Consider the following 9,711-nt stretch of genomic DNA (forward strand, 5'->3'; position numbering starts at 1 on the left):
GACACAATCAGGAAAAGAAATAATTTTAGCAGAGCGTGGTTTCGATCCACGGACTTCTGGGTTATGGGCCCAGCACGCTTCCACTGCGCCACTCTGCTGTGTGGGGGTATACTCGCTCTTCGTCACATCACGTGGGACACTTGGGCAGTGTTGTCTGCGTCGCTTTCACACGCCTACATTTGATTGCGTAACATCTCCTACAGCTCTCAGCTTGACTTGTCTCGACTTTGCTCGACTGACGCTACGCTGACGCTTGCACGCAGCGATATTTACCACGATCGCCTCGACATGCAGCTGCGAGATGCACAGGAGTAACAAAGCACTGCACGATGCGGCGACATACGAAATCCACTGCCCAGCTACGCGTTGGCAACTAACAAAATGCCGACCCTGCCACGATTCGAACCTGGAATCTTCTGATCCGTAGTCAGACGCGTTATCCGTTGCGCCACAGGGCCAGGGGCAGCATTTCTCGCTACGAGACAAGTGCAATTCGCTAAGAAACGTGTTCTCCAGGGCCCATCAAGCTCCCAAGGAAGGCACCACTCGTCCAGCTGCGTGGTCGCGGTGCGCCTGCAGAGCTTGGAGCTTGCCACACATCTGCGCTCGCTGTTCGACAGGTAGCACGAGGCAAGGCGCGCGTTTTTCTGCATTTTTTCGATGACGAGAGGCGGTTGATGTGCATGTAAGCGTAGCATATCAGACACGAATAGCACGAAGCATTCGTACTTAGGTGCCAAAGTCGCAGTATGGCCGCAGGTGGCGATGTTTTTGTGGCCACCACTGGTTTGCAGCAAAGCGAATACGGCTAACTGAGAGCGTTTTGCTGTAGCCCCAGTGGCGCAATTGGTTAGCGCACGGTACTTATAAGGCAGTAGCCGTGAGCAATGCCGGGGTTGTGAGTTCGAGCCTCACCTGGGGCATACTTTTATTTCGTAGCAGCTGTCTCTGACGGCATCAGGAGGCTACATTTCAGATGTATCAGCCATGTCAGCAAGATTAATGTGCATTATAGGCGCTAGTTGCGTCTTCCCCGGTAGTATAGTGGTTAGTATCCCCGCGTGTCACGCGGGAGACCGGGGTTCGATTCCCCGCCGGGGAGGCACACTAGATTTTTAATTATTGCACTATCAGTCGCCGAACTTAGTGTAGACCGTTTACAGCTACTTGCAACAAGTGTCTCCCACACAGACAGCTGCCTGCATCGCATCCTCGGTAGTATAGTGGTTAGTATCCCCGCCTGTCACGCGGGAGACCGGGGTTCGATTCCCCGCCGGGGAGACGCGATTTTTATCTCACAAACCTGCTCGAGTGTTGCGCGTGTGGGGCGGAAGAGCATTCACTTTGCCATTAACTTGCTGCAAAATCTTAAAAAAGGATGCATCTTAGGAAGTAGTTCTCGCATTCTTCACACTTCAGAATTACGGGGTTTGCTTTTGAGGCTGAATCAATGCCCCCAGCCGACTCTCTAGGCGTAATAATCGAGCTCGACACAATCAGGAAAAGAAATAATTTTAGCAGAGCGTGGTTTCGATCCACGGACCTCTGGGTTATGGGCCCAGCACGCTTCCACTGCGCCACTCTGCTGTGTGGGCGTATACTCGCTCTTCGTCACATCACGTGGGACACTTGGGCAGTGTTGTCTGCGTCGCTTTCACACGCCTACATTTGATTGCGTAACATCTCCTACAGCTCTCAGCTTGACTTGTCTCGACTTTGCTCGACTGACGCTACGCTGACGCTTGCACGCAGCGATATTTACCACGATCGCCTCGACATGCAGCTGCGAGATGCACAGGAGTAACAAAGCACTGCACGATGCGGCGACATACGAAATCCACTGCCCAGCTACGCGTTGGCAACTAACAAAATGCCGACCCTGCCAGGATTCGAACCTGGAATCTTCTGATCCGTAGTCAGACGCGTTATCCGTTGCGCCACAGGGCCAGGGGCAGCATTTCTCGCTACGAGACAAGTGCAATTCGCTAAGAAACGTGTTCTCCAGGGCTCATCAAGCTCCCAAGGAAGGCACCACTCGTCCAGCTGCGTGGTCGCGGTGCGCCTGCAGAACTTGGAGCTTGCCACACATCTGCGCTCGCTGTTCGACAGGTAGCACGAGGCAAGGCGCGCGTTTTTCTGCAATTTTTCGATGACGAGAGGCGGTTGATGTGCATGTAAGCGTAGCATATCAGACACGAATAGCACGAAGCATTCGTACTTAGGCGCCAAAGTCGCAGTATGGCCGCAGGTGGCGATGTTTTTGTGGCCACCACTGGTTTGCAGCAAAGCGAATACGGCTAACTGACAGCGTTTTGCTGTAGCCCCAGTGGCGCAATTGGTTAGCGCACGGTACTTATAAGGCAGTAGCCGTGAGCAATGCCGGGGTTGTGAGTTCGAGCCTCACCTGGGGCATACTTTTATTTCGTAGCAGCTGTCTCTGACGGCATCAGGAGGCTACATTTCAGATGTATCAGCCATGTCAGCAAGATTAATGTGCATTATAGGCGCTAGTTGCGTCTTCCTCGGTAGTATAGTGGTTAGTATCCCCGCGTGTCACGCGGGAGACCGGGGTTCGATTCCCCGCCGGGGAGGCACACTAGATTTTTAATTATTGCACTATCAGTCGCCGAACTTAGTGTAGACCGTTTACAGCTACTTGCAACAAGTGTCTCCCACACAGACAGCTGCCTGCATCGCATCCTCGGTAGTATAGTGGTTAGTATCCCCGCCTGTCACGCGGGAGACCGGGGTTCGATTCCCCGCCGGGGAGACGCGATTTTTATCTCACAAACCTGCTCGAGTGTTGCGCGTGTGGGGCGGAAGAGCATTCACTTTGCCATTAACTTGCTGCAAAATCTTAAAAAAGGATGCATCTTAGGAAGTAGTTCTCGCATTCTTCACACTTCAGAATTACGGGGTTTGCTTTTGAGGCTGAATCAATGCCCCCAGCCGACTCTCTAGGCGTAATAATCGAGCTCGACACAATCAGGAAAAGAAATAATTTTAGCAGAGCGTGGTTTCGATCCACGGACCTCTGGGTTATGGGCCCAGCACGCTTCCACTGCGCCACTCTGCTGTGTGGGCGTATACTCGCTCTTCGTCACATCACGTGGGACACTTGGGCAGTGTTGTCTGCGTCGCTTTCACACGCCTACATTTGATTGCGTAACATCTCCTACAGCTCTCAGCTTGACTTGTCTCGACTTTGCTCGACTGACGCTACGCTGACGCTTGCACGCAGCGATATTTACCACGATCGCCTCGACATGCAGCTGCGAGATGCACAGGAGTAACAAAGCACTGCACGATGCGGCGACATACGAAATCCACTGCCCAGCTACGCGTTGGCAACTAACAAAATGCCGACCCTGCCAGGATTCGAACCTGGAATCTTCTGATCCGTAGTCAGACGCGTTATCCGTTGCGCCACAGGGCCAGGGGCAGCATTTCTCGCTACGAGACAAGTGCAATTCGCTAAGAAACGTGTTCTCCAGGGCTCATCAAGCTCCCAAGGAAGGCACCACTCGTCCAGCTGCGTGGTCGCGGTGCGCCTGCAGAACTTGGAGCTTGCCACACATCTGCGCTCGCTGTTCGACAGGTAGCACGAGGCAAGGCGCGCGTTTTTCTGCATTTTTTCGATGACGAGAGGCGGTTGATGTGCATGTAAGCGTAGCATATCAGACACGAATAGCACGAAGCATTCGTACTTAGGCGCCAAAGTCGCAGTATGGCCGCAGGTGGCGATGTTTTTGTGGCCACCACTGGTTTGCAGCAAAGCGAATACGGCTAACTGAGAGCGTTTTGCTGTAGCCCCAGTGGCGCAATTGGTTAGCGCACGGTACTTATAAGGCAGTAGCCGTGAGCAATGCCGGGGTTGTGAGTTCGAGCCTCACCTGGGGCATACTTTTATTTCGTAGCAGCTGTCTCTGACGGCATCAGGAGGCTACATTTCAGATGTATCAGCCATGTCAGCAAGATTAATGTGCATTATAGGCGCTAGTTGCGTCTTCCTCGGTAGTATAGTGGTTAGTATCCCCGCGTGTCACGCGGGAGACCGGGGTTCGATTCCCCGCCGGGGAGGCACACTAGATTTTTAATTATTGCACTATCAGTCGCCGAACTTAGTGTAGACCGTTTACAGCTACTTGCAACAAGTGTCTCCCACACAGACAGCTGCCTGCATCGCATCCTCGGTAGTATAGTGGTTAGTATCCCCGCCTGTCACGCGGGAGACCGGGGTTCGATTCCCCGCCGGGGAGACGCGATTTTTATCTCACAAACCTGCTCGAGTGTTGCGCGTGTGGGGCGGAAGAGCATTCACTTTGCCATTAACTTGCTGCAAAATCTTAAAAAATGATGCATCTTAGGAAGTAGTTCTCGCATTCTTCACACTTCAGAATTACGGGGTTTGCTTTTGAGGCTGAATCAATGCCCCCAGCCGACTCTCTAGGCGTAATAATCGAGCTCGACACAATCAGGAAAAGAAATAATTTTAGCAGAGCGTGGTTTCGATCCACGGACCTCTGGGTTATGGGCCCAGCACGCTTCCACTGCGCCACTCTGCTGTGTGGGCGTATACTCGCTCTTCGTCACATCACGTGGGACACTTGGGCAGTGTTGTCTGCGTCGCTTTCACACGCCTACATTTGATTGCGTAACATCTCCTACAGCTCTCAGCTTGACTTGTCTCGACTTTGCTCGACTGACGCTACGCTGACGCTTGCACGCAGCGATATTTACCACGATCGCCTCGACATGCAGCTGCGAGATGCACAGGAGTAACAAAGCACTGCACGATGCGGCGACATACGAAATCCACTGCCCAGCTACGCGTTGGCAACTAACAAAATGCCGACCCTGCCACGATTCGAACCTGGAATCTTCTGATCCGTAGTCAGACGCGTTATCCGTTGCGCCACAGGGCCAGGGGCAGCATTTCTCGCTACGAGACAAGTGCAATTCGCTAAGAAACGTGTTCTCCAGGGCTCATCAAGCTCCCAAGGAAGGCACCACTCGTCCAGCTGCGTGGTCGCGGTGCGCCTGCAGAACTTGGAGCTTGCCACACATCTGCGCTCGCTGTTCGACAGGTAGCACGAGGCAAGGCGCGCGTTTTTCTGCATTTTTTCGATGACGAGAGGCGGTTGATGTGCATGTAAGCGTAGCATATCAGACACGAATAGCACGAAGCATTCGTACTTAGGTGCCAAAGTCGCAGTATGGCCGCAGGTGGCGATGTTTTTGTGGCCACCACTGGTTTGCAGCAAAGCGAATACGGCTAACTGAGAGCGCAATTGGTTAGCGCACGGTACTTATAAGGCAGTAACCGTGAGCAATGCCGGGGTTGTGAGTTCGAGCCTCACCTGGGGCATACTTTTATTTCGTAGCAACTGTCTCTGACAGCATCAGGAGGCTACATTTCAGATGTATCAGCTATGTCAGCAAGATTAATGTGCATTACATGCGCTAGTTGCGTCTGCCTCGGTAGTATAGTGGTTAGTATCCCCGCCTGTCACGCGGGAGACCGGGGATCGATTCCCCGCCGGGGAGGCGCACTAGATTTTTAATTATTGCACTGTCACTCGCCGAACTTAGTGTAGACCGTTTACAGCTACTTGCAACAAGTGTCTCCCACACAGACAGCTGCTTCCATCGCTTCCTCGGTAGTATAGTGGTTAGTATCCCCGCCTGTCACGTGGGAGACCGGGGTTCGATTCCCCGCCGGGGAGACGCGATTTTTATCTCACAAACCTGCTCGAGTGTTGCGCGTGTGGGGCGGAAGAGCATTAACTTTGCCATTAACTTGCTGCAAAATCTTAAAAAATCAGACATCTTAGGAAGTAGTTCTCACATTCTTCACACTCCAGAATTACGGGGTTTGCTTTTGAGGCTGAATCAATGCCCCCAGCCAACTTTCTAGGCGTAATAATCGAGCTCGACACAATCAGGAAAAGAAATAATTTTAGCAGAGCGTGGTTTCGATCCACGGACCTCTGGGTTATGGGCCCAGCACGCTTCCACTGCGCCACTCTGCTGTGTGGAGGTATACTGGCTCTTCGTCACATCACGTGGGACACTTGGGCAGTGTTGTCTGCGTCGCTTTCACACGCCTACATTTGGTTGCGTAACATCTCCTACAGCTCTCAGCTTGACTTGTCTCGACTTTGCTCGACTGACGCTACGCTGACGCTTGCACGCAGCGATATTTACCACGATCGCCTCGACATGCAGCTGCGAGATGCACAGGAGTAACAAAGCACTCCACGATGCGGCGACATACGAAATCCACTGCCCAGCTACGCGTTGGCAACTAACAAAATGCCGACCCTGCCAGGATTCGAACCTGGAATCTTCTGATCCGTAGTCAGACGCGTTATCCGTTGCGCCACAGGGCCAGTGGCAGCATTTCTCCCTACGAGACAAGTGCAATTGGCTAAGAAACGTGTTCTCCAGGGCTCAGCAAGCTCCCAAGGAAGGCACCACTCGTCCAGCTGCGTGGTCGCGGTGCGCCTGCAGAGCTTGGAGCTTGCCACACATCTGCGCTCGCTGTTCGACAGGTAGCACGAGGCAAGGCGCGCGTTTTTCTGCATACGAGAGGCGGTTGATGTGCATGTAAGCGTAGCATATCAAACACGAATAGCACGAAGCATTCGTACTTAGGTGCCAAAGTCGCAGTATGGCCGCAGGTGGCGATCATATGTTTTTGTAGCCACAACTGGTTTGGAGCAAAGCGAATATGGCTAACTGACAGCGTTTAGCTGTAGCCCCAGTGGCGCAATTGGTTAGCGCACGGTACTTATAAGGCAGTAGCCGTGAGCAATGCCGGGGTTGTGAGTTCGAGCCTCACCTGGGGCATACTTTTATTTCGTAGCAACTGTCTCTGACAGCATCAGGAGGCTACATTTCAGATGTATCAGCTATGTCAGCAAGATTAATGTGCATTACATGCGCTAGTTGCGTCTGCCTCGGTAGTATAGTGGTTAGTATCCCCGCCTGTCACGTGGGAGACCGGGGTTCGATTCCCCGCCGGGGAGACACGATTTTTATCTCACAAACCTGCTCGAGTGTTGCGCGTGTGGGGCGGAAGAGCATTAACTTTGCCATTAACTTGCTGCAAAATCTTAAAAAATCAGACATCTTAGGAAGTAGTTCTCACATTCTTCACACTCCAGAATTACGGGGTTTGCTTTTGAGGCTGAATCAATGCCCCCAGCCAACTTTCTAGGCGTAATAATCGAGCTCGACACAATCAGGAAAAGAAATAATTTTAGCAGAGCGTGGTTTCGATCCACGGACCTCTGGGTTATGGGCCCAGCACGCTTCCACTGCGCCACTCTGCTGTGTGGAGGTATACTGGCTCTTCGTCACATCACGTGGGACACTTGGGCAGTGTTGTCTGTGTCGCTTTCACACGCCTACATTTGGTTGCGTAACATCTCCTACAGCTCTCAGCTTGACTTGTCTCGACTTTGCTCGACTGACGCTACGCTGACGCTTGCACGCAGCGATATTTACCACGATCGCCTCGACATGCAGCTGCGAGATGCACAGGAGTAACAAAGCACTGCACGATGCGGCGACATACGAAATCCACTGCCCAGCTACGCGTTGGCAACTAACAAAATGCCGACCCTGCCAGGATTCGAACCTGGAATCTTGTGATCCGTAGTCAGACGCGTTATCCGTTGCGCCACAGGGCCAGTGGCAGCATTTCTCCCTACGAGACAACTGCAATTGGCTAAGAAACGTGTTCTCCAGGGCTCAGCAAGCTCCCAAGGAAGGCACCACTCGTCCAGCTGCGTGGTCGCGGTGCGCCTGCAGAGCTTGGAGCTTGCCACACATCTGCGCTCGCTGTTCGACAGGTAGCACGAGGCAAGGCGCGCGTTTTTCTGCATACGAGAGGCGGTTGATGTGCATGTAAGCGTAGCATATCAAACACGAATAGCACGAAGCATTCGTACTTAGGTGCCAAAGTCGCAGTATGGCCGCAGGTGGCGATCATATGTTTTTGTAGCCACAACTGGTTTGGAGCAAAGCGAATATGGCTAACTGACAGCGTTTAGCTGTAGCCCTAGCGAGAGTGTTTTCAGCCATATAGACAGTGGTAGATCCGTAGCTATGACTAACCATACAGCGCCCCAGAGCACCACCAGTGAAAGTCAGGTACCTGTACCTTACGACTGTGCCAATCCTTCTCGTAGCTCGCGAGCAGAACCTTCTGCGGTTACTGTGGATACCTCCCTGCAACCGCCTGATTGCGAACGACAGGACGAGACCAACACGAAAGTAGCGGAAACGGACGATCCAGTTAAGAATATTGTTGGGCAAGATATGGTCATAGATCACTCGACCATCCAACTGACACAAGGAGTCAATGACTACGGTTCTGCTTCCCACAGCGCGGCTGACAGGCCCCCTGCGACAGAGGCGAGTCTAACTGCGGTAGAACCTTCTTCCACGCCTGGTGAAAAGAGCAGCGTTGGATCTTCGACTCGGACACAGGACCGGCTTGCATCGCCGACTTCGTCTCCGCATTCGTCCGAAAAGTCCCCCGATTCGTCTCCAGAGCGGTCAAGATCGCCTCGGAAAGCTAGGAAACGTCGCAAAAAGCGGTTAGCACACCAGGCTGCTGAAAGCTTAGCCCCGGCTCTGCGGGATAGGTTGAGGAGCATTCAGGAACAGACAACGATCGAAGACCATGGCCGGAGGGAACCTGAGGTCGGCAGCATAACATCGCATCTACGGACATCACCTGAGAACGATGTCCGGGACGAAGGAGCACCGGGCCTCGAATTTTCAGACCATCAGGACGTTCCAAATTCCCAACGTAGACCATCTACCCAAAATAGTCGTTATGAATGGGCAGACGATACGGAGACAACAATGCCACATGTATCTGCGAACAATGGTATGGCATGTTAACCGCAACATCTCAAGCTCACGACTACACTTTGAGCCCACGAATGACACGTGAATTCGGACTACATATGCCTAATCGCCGGCAAGTCAAGTAAACAATAACAGCCTGCTCATGGATCAAACGTATCACGTTATGACTGTTAATATTAACAAGATCCAGAGTGCAACTAAAATTGCTGCCCTCCGGGACTTCATATATCAGTCCGATACCGATATTGCGCTTTTTCAAGAAGTGTGTTTTTCGAATTTGTATGTTCCGGGATTTACTGCAATTCTCAATGTCGCCTCAGAAGGCGCTTGCGGCACCGCTGTCCTGGTCAAGGACGGTATTGCAATAACAGATGTCACCATGTTGGAATCGGGGCGGGGAATCAGTTTTAAGATTTTCGGTGTTACAATTATAAATGTTTATGTACCTTCGGGAAGCAGTGGTCGAACGGAAAGAGCCAATTTTTTTAAAAATGATCTAGTGTATTTACTCAAGGAAAATCCCGTTGATGTAATAGTCGGAGGTGACTGGAATTGTGTCCTACACAGGAAAGACCAAACGCCAAATTTCAATTTCTCCCCAGAATTAGACGGTCTTGTGAAAACAATGAAATGGCGGGACGCTTGGGAGGTCAAATACCCCGTGTCTGTCCAGTACACATATTTTAGCACTAAAGCGCAAAGTCGGATCGACCGCATATACGTAAGTTCAAATTTAGCCAGCAAAATCAGTGGCGTCGAACGAATACCAACTTACTTTTCCGACCATCTAGCACTAAGGTGCAGCATTGGACTTCCTAAACAGAA

General features: G+C 52.0%; 24 non-coding genes across 24 annotated transcripts; 13 read left to right on the top strand and 11 right to left on the bottom strand.

Moving 5' to 3' along the window:
• Positions 1-385: 385 nt before the first annotated feature.
• Trnar-acg (transfer RNA arginine (anticodon ACG)) lies at positions 386-458 on the bottom strand. Its single transcript has one exon. It is a non-coding gene; the product is annotated as a tRNA-Arg (tRNA).
• A 373-nt stretch (positions 459-831) lies between these two features.
• On the top strand, positions 832-923 carry Trnai-uau (transfer RNA isoleucine (anticodon UAU)). Its single transcript is given in 2 exon segments — positions 832-869; positions 888-923. It is a non-coding gene; the product is annotated as a tRNA-Ile (tRNA).
• A 107-nt stretch (positions 924-1,030) lies between these two features.
• Trnad-guc (transfer RNA aspartic acid (anticodon GUC)) lies at positions 1,031-1,102 on the top strand. The gene has a single exon. It is a non-coding gene; the product is annotated as a tRNA-Asp (tRNA).
• Positions 1,103-1,209: 107 nt separating this feature from the next.
• Trnad-guc (transfer RNA aspartic acid (anticodon GUC)) lies at positions 1,210-1,281 on the top strand. The gene has a single exon. It is a non-coding gene; the product is annotated as a tRNA-Asp (tRNA).
• A 234-nt stretch (positions 1,282-1,515) lies between these two features.
• Positions 1,516-1,587, bottom strand: Trnam-cau (transfer RNA methionine (anticodon CAU)). Its single transcript has one exon. It is a non-coding gene; the product is annotated as a tRNA-Met (tRNA).
• A 287-nt stretch (positions 1,588-1,874) lies between these two features.
• Positions 1,875-1,947, bottom strand: Trnar-acg (transfer RNA arginine (anticodon ACG)). The gene has a single exon. It is a non-coding gene; the product is annotated as a tRNA-Arg (tRNA).
• A 373-nt stretch (positions 1,948-2,320) lies between these two features.
• Trnai-uau (transfer RNA isoleucine (anticodon UAU)) lies at positions 2,321-2,412 on the top strand. The gene is given in 2 exon segments: positions 2,321-2,358; positions 2,377-2,412. It is a non-coding gene; the product is annotated as a tRNA-Ile (tRNA).
• A 107-nt stretch (positions 2,413-2,519) lies between these two features.
• On the top strand, positions 2,520-2,591 carry Trnad-guc (transfer RNA aspartic acid (anticodon GUC)). Its single transcript has one exon. It is a non-coding gene; the product is annotated as a tRNA-Asp (tRNA).
• Positions 2,592-2,698: 107 nt separating this feature from the next.
• Trnad-guc (transfer RNA aspartic acid (anticodon GUC)) lies at positions 2,699-2,770 on the top strand. Its single transcript has one exon. It is a non-coding gene; the product is annotated as a tRNA-Asp (tRNA).
• Positions 2,771-3,004: 234 nt separating this feature from the next.
• On the bottom strand, positions 3,005-3,076 carry Trnam-cau (transfer RNA methionine (anticodon CAU)). Its single transcript has one exon. It is a non-coding gene; the product is annotated as a tRNA-Met (tRNA).
• Positions 3,077-3,363: 287 nt separating this feature from the next.
• Trnar-acg (transfer RNA arginine (anticodon ACG)) lies at positions 3,364-3,436 on the bottom strand. Its single transcript has one exon. It is a non-coding gene; the product is annotated as a tRNA-Arg (tRNA).
• Positions 3,437-3,809: 373 nt separating this feature from the next.
• On the top strand, positions 3,810-3,901 carry Trnai-uau (transfer RNA isoleucine (anticodon UAU)). The gene is given in 2 exon segments: positions 3,810-3,847; positions 3,866-3,901. It is a non-coding gene; the product is annotated as a tRNA-Ile (tRNA).
• Positions 3,902-4,008: 107 nt separating this feature from the next.
• Positions 4,009-4,080, top strand: Trnad-guc (transfer RNA aspartic acid (anticodon GUC)). Its single transcript has one exon. It is a non-coding gene; the product is annotated as a tRNA-Asp (tRNA).
• A 107-nt stretch (positions 4,081-4,187) lies between these two features.
• Positions 4,188-4,259, top strand: Trnad-guc (transfer RNA aspartic acid (anticodon GUC)). Its single transcript has one exon. It is a non-coding gene; the product is annotated as a tRNA-Asp (tRNA).
• A 234-nt stretch (positions 4,260-4,493) lies between these two features.
• On the bottom strand, positions 4,494-4,565 carry Trnam-cau (transfer RNA methionine (anticodon CAU)). Its single transcript has one exon. It is a non-coding gene; the product is annotated as a tRNA-Met (tRNA).
• Positions 4,566-4,852: 287 nt separating this feature from the next.
• Trnar-acg (transfer RNA arginine (anticodon ACG)) lies at positions 4,853-4,925 on the bottom strand. Its single transcript has one exon. It is a non-coding gene; the product is annotated as a tRNA-Arg (tRNA).
• A 550-nt stretch (positions 4,926-5,475) lies between these two features.
• Trnad-guc (transfer RNA aspartic acid (anticodon GUC)) lies at positions 5,476-5,550 on the top strand. The gene has a single exon. It is a non-coding gene; the product is annotated as a tRNA-Asp (tRNA).
• Positions 5,551-5,654: 104 nt separating this feature from the next.
• Trnad-guc (transfer RNA aspartic acid (anticodon GUC)) lies at positions 5,655-5,726 on the top strand. The gene has a single exon. It is a non-coding gene; the product is annotated as a tRNA-Asp (tRNA).
• A 234-nt stretch (positions 5,727-5,960) lies between these two features.
• Trnam-cau (transfer RNA methionine (anticodon CAU)) lies at positions 5,961-6,032 on the bottom strand. Its single transcript has one exon. It is a non-coding gene; the product is annotated as a tRNA-Met (tRNA).
• Positions 6,033-6,319: 287 nt separating this feature from the next.
• Trnar-acg (transfer RNA arginine (anticodon ACG)) lies at positions 6,320-6,392 on the bottom strand. The gene has a single exon. It is a non-coding gene; the product is annotated as a tRNA-Arg (tRNA).
• Positions 6,393-6,760: 368 nt separating this feature from the next.
• Positions 6,761-6,852, top strand: Trnai-uau (transfer RNA isoleucine (anticodon UAU)). Its single transcript is given in 2 exon segments — positions 6,761-6,798; positions 6,817-6,852. It is a non-coding gene; the product is annotated as a tRNA-Ile (tRNA).
• Positions 6,853-6,959: 107 nt separating this feature from the next.
• Positions 6,960-7,034, top strand: Trnad-guc (transfer RNA aspartic acid (anticodon GUC)). The gene has a single exon. It is a non-coding gene; the product is annotated as a tRNA-Asp (tRNA).
• Positions 7,035-7,265: 231 nt separating this feature from the next.
• Positions 7,266-7,337, bottom strand: Trnam-cau (transfer RNA methionine (anticodon CAU)). The gene has a single exon. It is a non-coding gene; the product is annotated as a tRNA-Met (tRNA).
• A 287-nt stretch (positions 7,338-7,624) lies between these two features.
• Trnar-acg (transfer RNA arginine (anticodon ACG)) lies at positions 7,625-7,697 on the bottom strand. The gene has a single exon. It is a non-coding gene; the product is annotated as a tRNA-Arg (tRNA).
• Between the last annotated feature and the right edge of the window lie 2,014 nt (positions 7,698-9,711).

Source organism: Schistocerca nitens, unplaced genomic scaffold, assembly GCF_023898315.1.
Source record: "Schistocerca nitens isolate TAMUIC-IGC-003100 unplaced genomic scaffold, iqSchNite1.1 HiC_scaffold_366, whole genome shotgun sequence".
NCBI lineage: Eukaryota > Metazoa > Arthropoda > Insecta > Orthoptera > Acrididae > Schistocerca > Schistocerca nitens.